We start from the raw sequence: 12,612 nt of genomic DNA, 5'->3' as shown, positions 1-12,612 counted from the left end.
GAGAGAGAGAGAGAGACCACCCGCGGAGGGTGAGAAGGGAATTTTTTTTTTTTTTTTATATGTATATATTGTGATAGACAGAACTTTCTATAATATCACTGAGCTCCAATCCAGAACCGCACAGCATTCTGGGGGATGTGGGAAGAGGGAAGGCTTGAGCCACTCGACCTCTCACTGACAGCGAAGCAAGGCCTGTAGCATCAACTAGCTCACTCACTCTTTGGTTACCTAGCAACAACTTATTGAATAATTTGTGCAGCAGCTTGAGGTTTCACCACTGTGACTCTTCACTGCTTACAAATGAAAAACAACAGGGTGGAGAGAAAGAAGAAAATGAGTCCAACAGCGCAAGAGAAAACTATTAATAAAACAGAACAGTGCATGTCACCAGCTTTTTCAGTACTTTAGATATTTAGAATAAAAACTAATCAGTAATTATTGATATCAACTGATATGAAACGCTTATGATATTGTCCAGCCCTAGGATATAAACGGCATGTTTGAAGATATGGAAGTAGAGACGAACTAGGAACTGTGCATATAATCAAAGGGTTAAATACAAAGGGTGCCAACTGAATACACCAGCAGCAAGTCAGTTTAGGCTAAATTGGTGTAAAAAGCTATGTATCCCCCATTAAGTTTTAAATCAATGTGAGTCCAAAGTTCAAAAATGTATGCAGAGCCGTATGTTTCACATGCTTTGGTTTGCTTGGAAACCAAAGTTTACCAGATTTTACACACAACATCACATGAAACAAAATGTTCTTATGCTTCCTTTATTTAGGCTACATCAAGATGTAGCAGTTTTATGGGTAGCATTTAAAAATAAAATGGTTGAGACATCCAGTCGTGTGAGAATTTCTATCCTTCGTTGTCAAGTGACACAAACACAGCTTAGCGACATGAACAAATGTATATTTTTATCAACAAAAAAAAAAAAGACAAGAAACAAAAGCTATACTGCTTTGTATTTGTTTGAGGGTAAAATACCCTAAATGGTAAAATGTTAAACGTTCTAAATATGTTTTACATATATTTACATGATGACTTTGCTTCTGTTACTTAGAAAACTCTCAAAAATAAACTAAATAAAATTTGTTTGAGCAGCTCAAAGTATTATTTCTTTTGTGTGTGTGTAGAATATAAGGCAGACTACTTTGAACCTTTTTTTAAGTTTCATGAGTCTCAAGAGAAGCCTTGCTGGAAACCCTTATTTCGTATTGGCTGTAGATTACTAAGAAGACGCTGCTGCTGCTGCTGCTGCTGCTGCTGCTGTGAGGACCTGGAGATAACCTACACTGCAGACTCTACTGACAGATGCATGCATAACTCTTCTCTGCACGGTTCAGATGAGAAAACAAGTATGGCAGAGATTGCCTGCCTTGATAGATGAATGAGTTATGGGTCACAAGACATAATGTCTGGGAAAAAAAAAAAAAGGAAGAAAGGAACTCGTGTTTGCTGAAAATTGAAAAATAAATACCGAAGCAGGATGAAAACATGCACAAACACACATGAATGCTTGTAAGCTCATTTTAAGTCGGTAGGTCCTGCAGGAGAACAAGTGTAAGCAGCATAAGTTTTAACAAACAGGCCGTAACAACGTCAATGGACTCGTTAAAAGTCCAGCATTTGTTATCATATCTGAAGAAACAGCTGGGTTGCAACATGCAGAGTTGCCGCTTTAGCATTAAGGCACGCAGATAAATATCACTTTGAAAAAAAAAAAAACCTAAACATTCAGATGTCAATAAATGATCGAAATATTTGTTAAGAGGCCAGTTGGAAATTAAAGTGCAAAAAGAATGCGCGAATCCAGGAGAGTCAGCCACAGTGGGACAAGAGTGCAGGCAGAGATATGATTCATATATGTACTGTTTACATGAAAGCATGAAAAGCTTTTAAAGCACAGCCAAAAAAAAAAAAAAAAGTTCAGCATCTCCGTTTGTGGTGACGGAACAAGAGAATCAAAAGTTTAAGGTTTCCAGAGAAACAATGCGTCTCGACAAAGACGAATGAATGAACGGATTTTAGGAGCGCAATAAGCAGGTACAATAAAAAGAAAAGAAAAAGAAAAAGAAGAAAGCTTGTTTCTTTACCTTTGGGGTTTAGACCTCGTCGTGCGCACCTGGCGGCCACACCAAGCCCACTGTTCAGCTCCCGGGCCGGTCCATCACAGCAGGCAGAGTCCGCAGAACCAGAGCGCATCCAACCGAGTTCAGAATGAACAAGAAGTACAAGAAAGAAAGAGAGAAAGAAAGGAAAAACTCTTGTGATGATACAGAGAGTCTCTGATCCAATGAGATAAAGTCCAACTTCTTATTTTATATATACATATATATATATTTTTTTATTTTTAGTTTTCTTGCTCTGTTTATAAAGACTTGGGTTTCTAAATGAATTCTCGCTCCTGTTGCTGACCCGGAGAGTGGAGTGAGCCGGACTGAGAGCGCCTGAATGCTGAGGTGTCGGCGTTCCCACCATCTGCACAAAGCCACTGAAAAGATACACGATCATTTCCGGTTTACTCTTTCAAAATAATGCCCTTTAGAAACTCCGTAGGATGAAATAAATGTATATAGTTCACAGCATGTGAATGATTTTTGCTGTTTTTGGTCACTTGTTTGTTTTATTTTAATTTTTCACTTATTTGTTTTTAACCAGCGATGAGATATTTGAGTAATACAAATCACTATGAAATCAAGGTGCAGTCAGCCATTATTAAATGACAATAACCAAAAATATAAAAATTTAAATTTCTCTGAAAACCACTAAATGAATGGAACGTACATTATGCAAAATGCATAATTTATGTGAGGTTGGTTCCACTTGCGACACAAGATATTGTACATAATAGTATACAATATGGGTTCACGTGCTGTCAATAAATAATTCAGTGTGAGATTGGGGGCAGCAGAGTGAGCTGGAGTTTGACATTAAGGCATTAAGTGTAAATAATGTGCTCATAATAATACTACAGTTGCATATAAAAATGCTTAAATAAGTCTACATCTGAAGCAAATTTCTCAATACGCTGAAGTTTAGCTTCCAATAATACTATCACAGTCACATTGTTTTCCAGTTAAAATAAGAGCAGAAGCTTTGAAGAAAAATAAATGTTTACTCATATCAGCAACTTATTAGAAACCAAAAAAAAGCTCTTTCTTGATTAACAACTGAAAACAGCATTAATCAATAAATGAAGAAAAAACAAACATCTTAACACTACTGTAAAACTAAGTATAGATTTATGTGGTGAATCAATTCATCCTGAAGCTGCCTCCCTTCCCGCCTCTGGTTTCTTTCTGTAAAATGATCTGAAATCGTGAGAACTGACTCATTGTGAGGTTGAAAAGCCTGCAGCTGGGAAATTCTGCTGCAAGACGGGAAATGTGGCCAGGTTTTCTCAGGTAGCCCTGGTCTCTTTTTTTTTTTTTTTTGTGAAATGAATGACTTCAGCTTCCTGTAAGGGTCCTAAAACCCGAAAGCTTCACATAACTCTGAGCTGGACTCCAAATTAATATAAATTAATCACTTTTTTCTCCTTTTTGACCCAAGAGAAGTAATGTTGTGCTTCCAACTGTCCTAAAAAAAAAAACCTGACGAAAGGTCCTTGATTAATAATACTAAACGACATCCCTTCATGGTGAACACAGAGATTATATAGAGTCTCTATGAGAAAATGTGATTTAAAAAAAAAAAAAAAAAGGTGAGATAATGTGAGTGGAGGGCGTCTTTGAACCGCTTTCTCCCAGGTGGGTGTAAGCTGCAGTCGTCGTGGCGCAGTGGGCAGAATCAGCAAAGCAAAAGCATCAGCATGATCCACAGAAACTCCCACAAGCTCCACACAGTGTTGTGCTGCGTTTTCTGATAACTCCTGGCAGCGTAAAGCTCGCAGCAGTCTGTGCAGCCATTCAGGTGGAGCAGATGTTAGCCATATGGAAGAGCAGGAGGGGTCACCTTTCAAAGGCCCCGATCGTGCTGCACGATCATGCCTGCTGCTCTGTGCTTCCATCTCGAAGGTGCAGCAACGGGAAGGACGAGCGTGTCGCTTGTTTGGCTCAAGAATATGAAGTCAGGCGAAAGAAAGGCGCACCAGTACAAAGATTTGCCGCGTAGACTTCCAAGTATTCAGCCATAACGTTGCACAACCGATAGTAATACCAAAGAGGTCAAAAAGCATTTTAAAGTCTAAAGCCTCTTCCATGTTAATCTCCAGATGTTTGTGCAAAGAAATAAAGGAAAATAACACCACATAAAATAAAAAAGTGCACAACAGACTCATTTTTTTCTTGGCCCTCTATATATTTACACATATATAGTTTCACATATATAATTTAAAAATATTTCCTTTTAAAGGCCATTAAAGCAACTGTTTGCTCTTCCTATTTGCATATTGTTCAGTTTCTACATCAACATGGAGGTTGTGGTTATTCATCGTGCACATAAATGCGCTCCTAAGTTTGTAGGCACAACGGTGCATTGAATATTTCAGCGGTTGCAGGCGAGACGGAGAACAATGCGGCATCGGAACTGAGAAAAACAGTCAGAACTTGGTGAAGACACTCTTAGATAACTGGATCGCTGGTATGCAATGTCAGATAACGAGGTTAAAAGTTATCTCACCGTCAGATTATCAACACGCCAAGCTTTTTTTCAGCATCAAAAAGAAAACCCAGCGACACCATATGACTCCTGCCAGGAAGCATTCCCTCCAACGAACACTGTGGTTTTTAAATATTATTGTGTTTAATGGGAGGAAAGCTGCATAGCAGCACATAAAGCGTTATGTTAAGAGAATAAGAGATGAAAAAGCAATAGCAAAAAGTTTTAAGTTCAGGCTTTCTGGCAAAGACGTTGGGCTTTTATGTAAAATAGGCAGCTGCACCAAAAATGGGGGTGAAAAGAAGACAAATAAAAAAAAAAGAAAAACACATAACAGACGGTAGTGTGAAACGATGGGGAAAAAAAAAAAAAAAAAAAAAAAAACAGTAAAATGAAGATTACACTAAATTAAATATGGATCAGATTTATTCTTTTATATTCAATGCTAATGGTAGCCCCTGGTTTATTGTGCCCTGGGTGGAGAGCCATCTCAGCCATAACAAAAAACCCATCACCAACAGGCTCTACAGGTTGTGAGATGCATGACATTCTTATAACGATACAAAACCTGTACTACAAAATGTCACTCCCGGAAGGCTGAGTCTTTTTTTTTTCTTTTTTTTTTTACTTTAATTGGTTGGAAATATGAAAAAAAAAAAAAAATCAGATGAGTTTGACGGCATCCCGGAGTGACCTGCTCGCTGAATGTTTCAGACTGCAGAAGATAGTGATGAAGAGCAGCCGACAGTGAGATGGGCTGCGGAGTAACATAAAAGAGCTTTTAAAAGCCGAGACACGAGAAGGGCTGAACGAAGAATAACGGGGTTAGATGAGGACGTCTAGGTCAGTGTGGTAATAAAGCCTGACATTTTCAGACTTCTCACTGAGTTTGAGGGGGAAAAAAACTCTCCTCCTGACATAAGGAAGCATGGTGCGGCTCTGTGGCAGCCCAGAATCATCATCATACAGATTTAGGTGTGGCAAGCTAAAATCGATGCATTTCCTGCTGGCAGAAGTTAAAACATTTGTGAATTAAAGTTTGTTAGCGTGAACGCAAATTGCACTTAACCTCTGTGAGAACTTTAACTTTCCTCCAAGAGGAAAGTTAAGTCTGCGCAGTGAGAAATTTTCCAAAACAAATTCCTCATGTAGCGCAGCAGAGTCGAGTTGCTAATGAGCCAGAGCATCAGCTGAAGCATGACAGCACAGCGAGGGCAATGTAACAAAAAAAACCCCACATGCTGACAGAGCAGAGAGACTCATGAGGGAGCTGGTACAGGACGCCCTGACCACCATCGTCTTACTCTCCTCGTCTGTCTGTGTGTCTTAAAACTCAAAGTCAAATCTGTTTCTTTGGAATCAAAGATTTAAAGTGATTAAAAATTAAATAGGGCATTCGTCTTGTTTTCTTCTGTCAGGTCTATTTAAATATCTAAACAGCCAGAAATTTTGTCGGACTGATTCACTTAACATACAATCAATCAATCAAATTTTATTTGTATAGCACATTTCAGCAGCAAGGCATTTCAAAGTGCTTTACATAATTAAAATAAAAACAGCATGTGACATTGAATAAACAAGAGATATTTTAAGAAAAAGAAACAGTGAGAAAGAGAAATAAAAAGAAATTAAAGATAAAGATTTAAAAATAAAAAATACGATACGATACGATAGCAATAACGAGCTTTACTGACATTTGCATCAGATTTTCCAAAGGAACCAAACTTTGCATTTTTGCACCTCACTTAAAAGAGACAGATTCTGAAGTAATCAAAGCTAGACAGTGTGAGGAGAGAAAATTAATAGTTTCATTCTTTGAAAAGACCCAGTAAGTTCATGGAAAGTTGAGAAAAGTAAAGGAGAGAAGCCTAAGTTCTCATAAGGAACGCTGTAAATTCAGTAAAGTTTCACAAAGTAACCACGAAGTTCCACGAATGTACAGGTTATTTAGCGTCATGTGATTTTATTATTCCTATGTTTTGGTATGATCTAAATTTTTCAGTCTCATGTTAGTCATGTAGTCATTTCATTTATTTTCATTTTATTTGCTAGCACATTTCAAGACACAAAGACATTTTACAAGAAAAATACAAGACCACATTAAAAATGAAAACAGGTATGCAGCATAAATAAACAAAGATCATATTCTAAGGGTAAATGCATCAATTGTGTCATTATCAATCCTTTCCCTGTATAAAACATCAGTATTCTCCGATATATGCATGTATAACTTGTTTAGACAGATTGGCATGTCTTTCTGTCGTGACCTCCCACAGGGACGGAGCGTCTCTGCAGGATGAAAACATTGGAGAAAGACGAGTTCCCATTTGAATTTCTCACCAGTGTTAAAAAAAGAGATGGAGGCAAATCTGAATGCAGGTAGGAAGCAACAACAAGAATACTGGATGAAACATCACAGGGGAGAAAGACTGAAAAAAGTCCTTCCAGATCAACATTTTAAGAAAAATGTGCAGAAACTGGCAGGCAGAAGGTTTGAAGACTGCCTTGCTATTTATTTATTTCCCCCCCCCCTTTTTTTTGTCTTCGTTAAAGGTCGCTTTTAACCCGCAGGGGTCTCAAACTCCAGTCCTCGAGGGCCACTGTCCTGCAACTTTTAGATGTGCCTCTGCTGCACCACACCTGAATAGAATAATTAGGTCATTAGCAAGGCTCTGGAGAACTGATCTACACAAGGAGGAGGTAATTAAGCCATTTCCTTCCAGTGTTTTGTACCTGTGCCACATCTAAAAACTGCAGGACAGCGGCCCTTGAGGACTGGAGTTTGACAATTTTTTTTTGCGGCAGCAGCAACTAGCAAACACCTGTGGATCTGCTCCTAAGAGTACCTTTGGACAGCATAATGAAAAAGCATTGCTGTGATGATATGATGTGTCAGAAAGAGCAGGAGCTTCTTAACTTAGATAGACACATCAATTTAGATAGGGGAATTTCTTTCAAGTCATGTTTGATATATACGGCATTTTCAAAACAGCTGAAGACGGCTACTTGATTAAGCCATGACAGAGCATTATGTGCCTGGATAATACAGAACTCCATTCATTTAAAAAGATAAAATATGTGTATAACCCTAATGCTTATTGTCTGCCACATTTTTGTAGAATTATATTCTTAATATATTCCTAATTGTACAGAAGCATTTGTAGTTGACTTTGTGCTCCTCTGCATTCACATTTTTGAAAAAGTCTATGCTGTCATGATGTGGTGGACCCAAAAGCAGCAGGTGAAGACGTAGTGGGGTTTGGGAAATTTAATGAACAAAATCAGAGTTCAACTTACAAAAAATGAACACAAAACAATCCAAAACTGAGGCACGAGGAGATTCTAAGCAGCACAGGGGAAGTGAAGAGCAGGTTAACAAGACAGACTGGCCATTTGTGACTGGGATAGAGGAGCTTAAATACTGGGAGGTAGTAAATGGAACAAAGGGCCTAGCTGGATGAGATGACTGATCACAGGTGGTTGGCACAGGCGCTAGCTGAGGGGAGGGGAGAAGATGGCACAGGGAAGCTAAGAGGATCTGCTGGGGAAAACAAAAGGGAGGAAAAACCAGGGAGCTGAAAATATGTCTAATACAGAAGGCACACTAAGAGTAAAGAGAACCTGATAAACGAGAAGTGAAAAAGACATGAGGGAAAACATAGCAAACCTAAACAGAAACAAGGCTGATCTAACAGCAATAAGAACTAAGGAACATAGAGCTAGAGTAACTAGAAGAGCTGAACAAAGAAATAACCTAACTAGAAGGACTAACAAGAGTGTCAAACTCCAGCCCTCCAGGGCCGCTGCCCTGCAGTTTTTAGATGTGCCAGAGGTACAAAACACTGGAATGAAATGGCTTAATTGCCTCCTTATTGTGTAGATCTGTTCTCCAGAGCCTTGCTAATGACCTAATTATTCTATTCAGGTGCTGCAGCAGAGGCACATCTAAAGGTTGCAGGGCAGAGGCACCTCCAGGACTGGAGTTTGACACCTGTGCATTACTAGAAACACAGGGAGGCTGAAATAAGGAATAACTAGAAGGATTAAAGAAAACAATTAACTAATCACTAAAGAAAGATAGACATGGACTCAGACTAATAAGAATAACAGAACCTAAAGTAACTAAAGAATAGACCTACCTAGAAACACTGTGAAGGACTGAAGACAAGGAAAGCAATAAGACAATTCTAACCACAACATATAAACTCAAATAATAAAACTAAAATGACCACAAAGGGCTAACATAAAGTGAACTACAACATGATAAGACGAAACAGCAAAACCAAACCCAAGAAACCCAGAGTCCTGACATATACACACTGACACTTCATTGATAGAATTGAAAAGTTAAAAACACAAAGCTCATCCTGCTGGTCGGACATCAACATAAATGCTTTACTCAGCACTCTGATTATCTTCCTGGAAAGACATCGGCTGGTGACGCAGCGAAACCTTGAGCCGGAGAAGAGTGTCCGTTGCTGTCACGACGCCTGCTACAAGCTTTGAATACGAATGGCGGAAAGCTTTCAAATGCTGTCAGATTCTTTCTGTGCCAACCTGGAGTTGTAATGAGGAAGACAATGATCTGAGGTCTGACTCAGCATTCCCTGGTGAGACCTGATCTCCAGTTAGATGGAGACCAGCCTCAGTTCTTGACTTTATTGTTTTTTTAATCTGCCTTCCTTCGGTTTCCCGTGTCGCAGGTTTTCATGAAATATGCAGTTTATTATAATGCACGGCATTATGTGTTTCTCTATAAGGATTTAGACAATCACGCAATCATCTGTTCTCCAGTTAAAACCTGAGTTCTTTTTGTATTGGTTTCTAATCATTTCTCATTAAAAAATACAGAGAAAACATGTTAGTGTATTTAGTCAAACCAACTTCAGCCTTTGCTGCATTTAAGCACATTTCTTGTATAAAATCACACCCCCTCGCCCCCTGTAGGTAGTTCAACCTGTAGAGACTCACACAAAGGAAAGGCCGCGATTAGGAAGTTTTATTTGACGTGAACGAATTAAAACGTTGGTGCTCGGACCCCGGCGGAGGACACGGGCGTTGTGAATTGCAAAAACCTTGAAGATGAGGATCAGAGACGTCTTCCCCGGAGTCTAGTGGTGAAGGCCCAAGAGAGGATGGACGTCTAATGGAGAGCATTATAAATGGAGCTTTGCTTGATGATTGGCTATTACAAGGCGCAGTCTGATGCTGATTGGCTGCAGCAGAAGCACACTATTCTGCGGTTTGGTGGCGTAGGTGAGGTTGAAGAGAGTCTTTTCTCTCCTGAGTTTATGCCTTGACTTTATTGTATTGTGTTTTCCAATACATTTCTAAATTAATTTATTTTCTTTACCTTGACTTCATAATTTTTTTTCGCATTCATTTGAATTTCCAACAGACTTCTGAACAAAACATTTCCGTGGAAAATAGTCAGACAGGCTGATTGGAGCATATTAGACAGAGAGGTTTTTAGTTTAGAAGCACAAATGTGGGCAATAAATTTTATATATAAATACATTAAGCTGATGGCAACAGGAGATGCACATAACAATATGACTAAGGCTGATGTGTTTTTGTTCCTTGCTTTGTACATACCTCAGCCAGTTATGCGTTTTTATGCCATATCTCTCTGTGGGGTAATGCATTTATTCATGAATATGTGAAAGTACTTTCAGTGAGTTTATATATATATATATATATATATATATATATATATATATATATATATATATATATATATATATATATTGTCAAGTGTCCTTCAGGACTCATCGCAAGCAAAGACTTAATGAGTCCCAAAAGTACAAGGAAAGAAAATATCAAAGAGCGATTAAAATAACATTGCATGTGATAAATTGTTAACAACCACACTGCACAAACTCCTGCAGGATATCTGCAGATTTACTGTAAGTTTTAGTATTTAAAATAGTATCCAGATCAGCGGGTTTCAGACAATGCTGGAAGAAATCTTGAGACTGGATCAATTGTTTGTATCGATCAAAAAATAAATAAATAAATGAATAAATAAAAGAGCCTCATTAATCAGTCACATTTTTATACCTTAAAATCAGATTTTTCAGGGCAAAGTCAACAACAACAACAACAACAACAACAACAACAACAACACATCTGCTGGAGAATTTCTCCTGTTAGACATTTTCTTGCTCTCAGTGTTAAATAGGAGATTTTCCTCCATATTGTTGTGGTCCAAGGTAGCCTTTAACTGCGATTTCCTAAAGGTGCAACAAATTAAAGTGGTTTTAAAGTTTAGTGTTTCTGACCCCACAGTTATCAATTGTTAATATTTTGTTATTTTTTTCCCTCTTTCTGCTATTTAGAAATGGAACAAATCTGCATAAAGGCAAGAAACGCTCTGTTCAAAGCTAATAAACCTTTCACAGCCTCTGCTTGGCGTTTTGCTAATGCACAGCCGCTCGAAAATAATCCAGACGTATGCAGTGAATAATGGCTTTGATGTTCAAGCGTTCAGTGGAGCTGGTTATAAATGCACGCGATCGGCCTCTAAAATGTGACTTTGAATTATAAGAGTCGGCTTTTATACTATTAAATGTATTAAAGACAAAAAATAGATCATTTCCTTCACCAACGCTGCTTGTGATTTAAAGATCTACGTGTTGTAAATGTAGCTTTTAGAAAAGAGTCCACTAAAAGGCCGGTCTGGCCTTCAAATGAACCGCAGTCATTATGTTCACGCCGTCTTTGCAAAGGTAGGAGTGATGAGTCTGACCCTGATGGGGCAGCATCGCATAGACTGAGGAAGTGATTAAACTGGCATGCTTATTATTGTAAATAATATCCTCCTCTGTAGGTCTGCCTTGTTGACCGGAGCGGACTAAAGTCTAAAGCGCTATTGATCCTGTGGAGCAGCAGAGCTGGGTCGTTCCAGAGAGAGCACAGATATCACATGCTTTGGATTTCCCACAAATCAAATTCCTGCATTTGTAAAGCCGTCTTTAGTGGAAAACTGAAACAGGTCTCATGTTTTAAGTCAGTTTCACAGCCGCACAGGTTAGGAGTAACCACTCATAAACTAGTGGTGCTGGCCAACCTTAGACTGTGCATCATTTATTTCTAAAGCAGTCCCCACTCTCAAGTGTCACTCCAGCTGGTTGATGTCTGGTTCAGTTCTAGCCAATTTGGGTGTGTCTCCATTGATAATGTGTTCCTCACAAGGGACAACGTGGGCAGGAGTGAGGGAACACGGGCGGGCATAGGAGTTGTGGTCGACACTCTGACGATGTCGTTGTGGAGCTTACTGTTAAGAAAATAAATTTAAAATATGCTAGTTTTAAAACTTAACATGTCTTGATTGAAATAGCCTAATTATAGTTTTAAAATTAGTAACTTATTCTGGCCTATTGACTTTATGTTACCTGTAATTACAGTAGATTGTCTGCTATTGTTTGATCTGCCATTTGTCAGTGTGGAAAACAATCAGGAGAAGTTCCAGCTTTTCACACAGATCCGTGAAAAGCCATAAAACAGCAGGAGTTCAGGAGAGTCTCTGCTTCCATTTTGTTTAGACAATGGGCACAAATGGTCTTAGATCGTGACTTGCAAGGAGTTTTAAAAAGGGTCAGAGACAGCTTCTGGTTGGATGAGCAAAGGTACGCCTTATTTGAATAAATTAAAGACAAGAATACGCCTTTACTATAAAACTTTCTACACAGGAGTAACAAATCAGATTTGCTCTTGCAATTCTCCAAAGACGTCTTTGCACATCCTTTCTTTCTTTCTTTCTTTCTTCCTTTCTTTCTTTCTTTCTTTCTTTCTTTCTTTCTTTCTTTCTTTCTTTCTTTCTTTCTTTCTTTCTTTCTTTCTTTCTTTCTTAATTTTTTTCGTCTTGTTTTCTATTTGTCTCAGGTAAATGAATGTATGTCTCTGTTGTTCTGCAGTTTCTGTTGTAATTTCATGCGTTGTCTTCTATTGGATAAACTCTGTAATTCTGTGACGCCTACACTCATTGTTGTTTTCTGTGTGGCTACA

General features: G+C 38.5%; 1 protein-coding gene across 1 annotated transcript in view; it reads right to left on the bottom strand.

Moving 5' to 3' along the window:
* The window catches only part of gcgrb (glucagon receptor b), a 69,223-nt gene extending 66,670 nt beyond the window's left edge, over positions 1-2,553 (bottom strand). Inside the window, exon 1 of the mRNA XM_015045699.1 lies at positions 2,100-2,553. The gene's annotated coding sequence lies outside the window, so the exon portion shown is untranslated. The remainder of the gene's footprint in view (positions 1-2,099) is intronic.
* Positions 2,554-12,612: the final 10,059 nt, after the last annotated feature.

Source organism: Poecilia latipinna, unplaced genomic scaffold (assembly GCF_001443285.1).
Source record: "Poecilia latipinna isolate Pla-1442-1.1 unplaced genomic scaffold, P_latipinna-1.0 Scaffold740, whole genome shotgun sequence".
Taxonomy (NCBI): Eukaryota; Metazoa; Chordata; class Actinopteri; order Cyprinodontiformes; family Poeciliidae; genus Poecilia; species Poecilia latipinna.
Note: the sequence above shows the minus strand (reverse complement) of the source record. Positions and strands in the feature narration are given on the sequence as shown.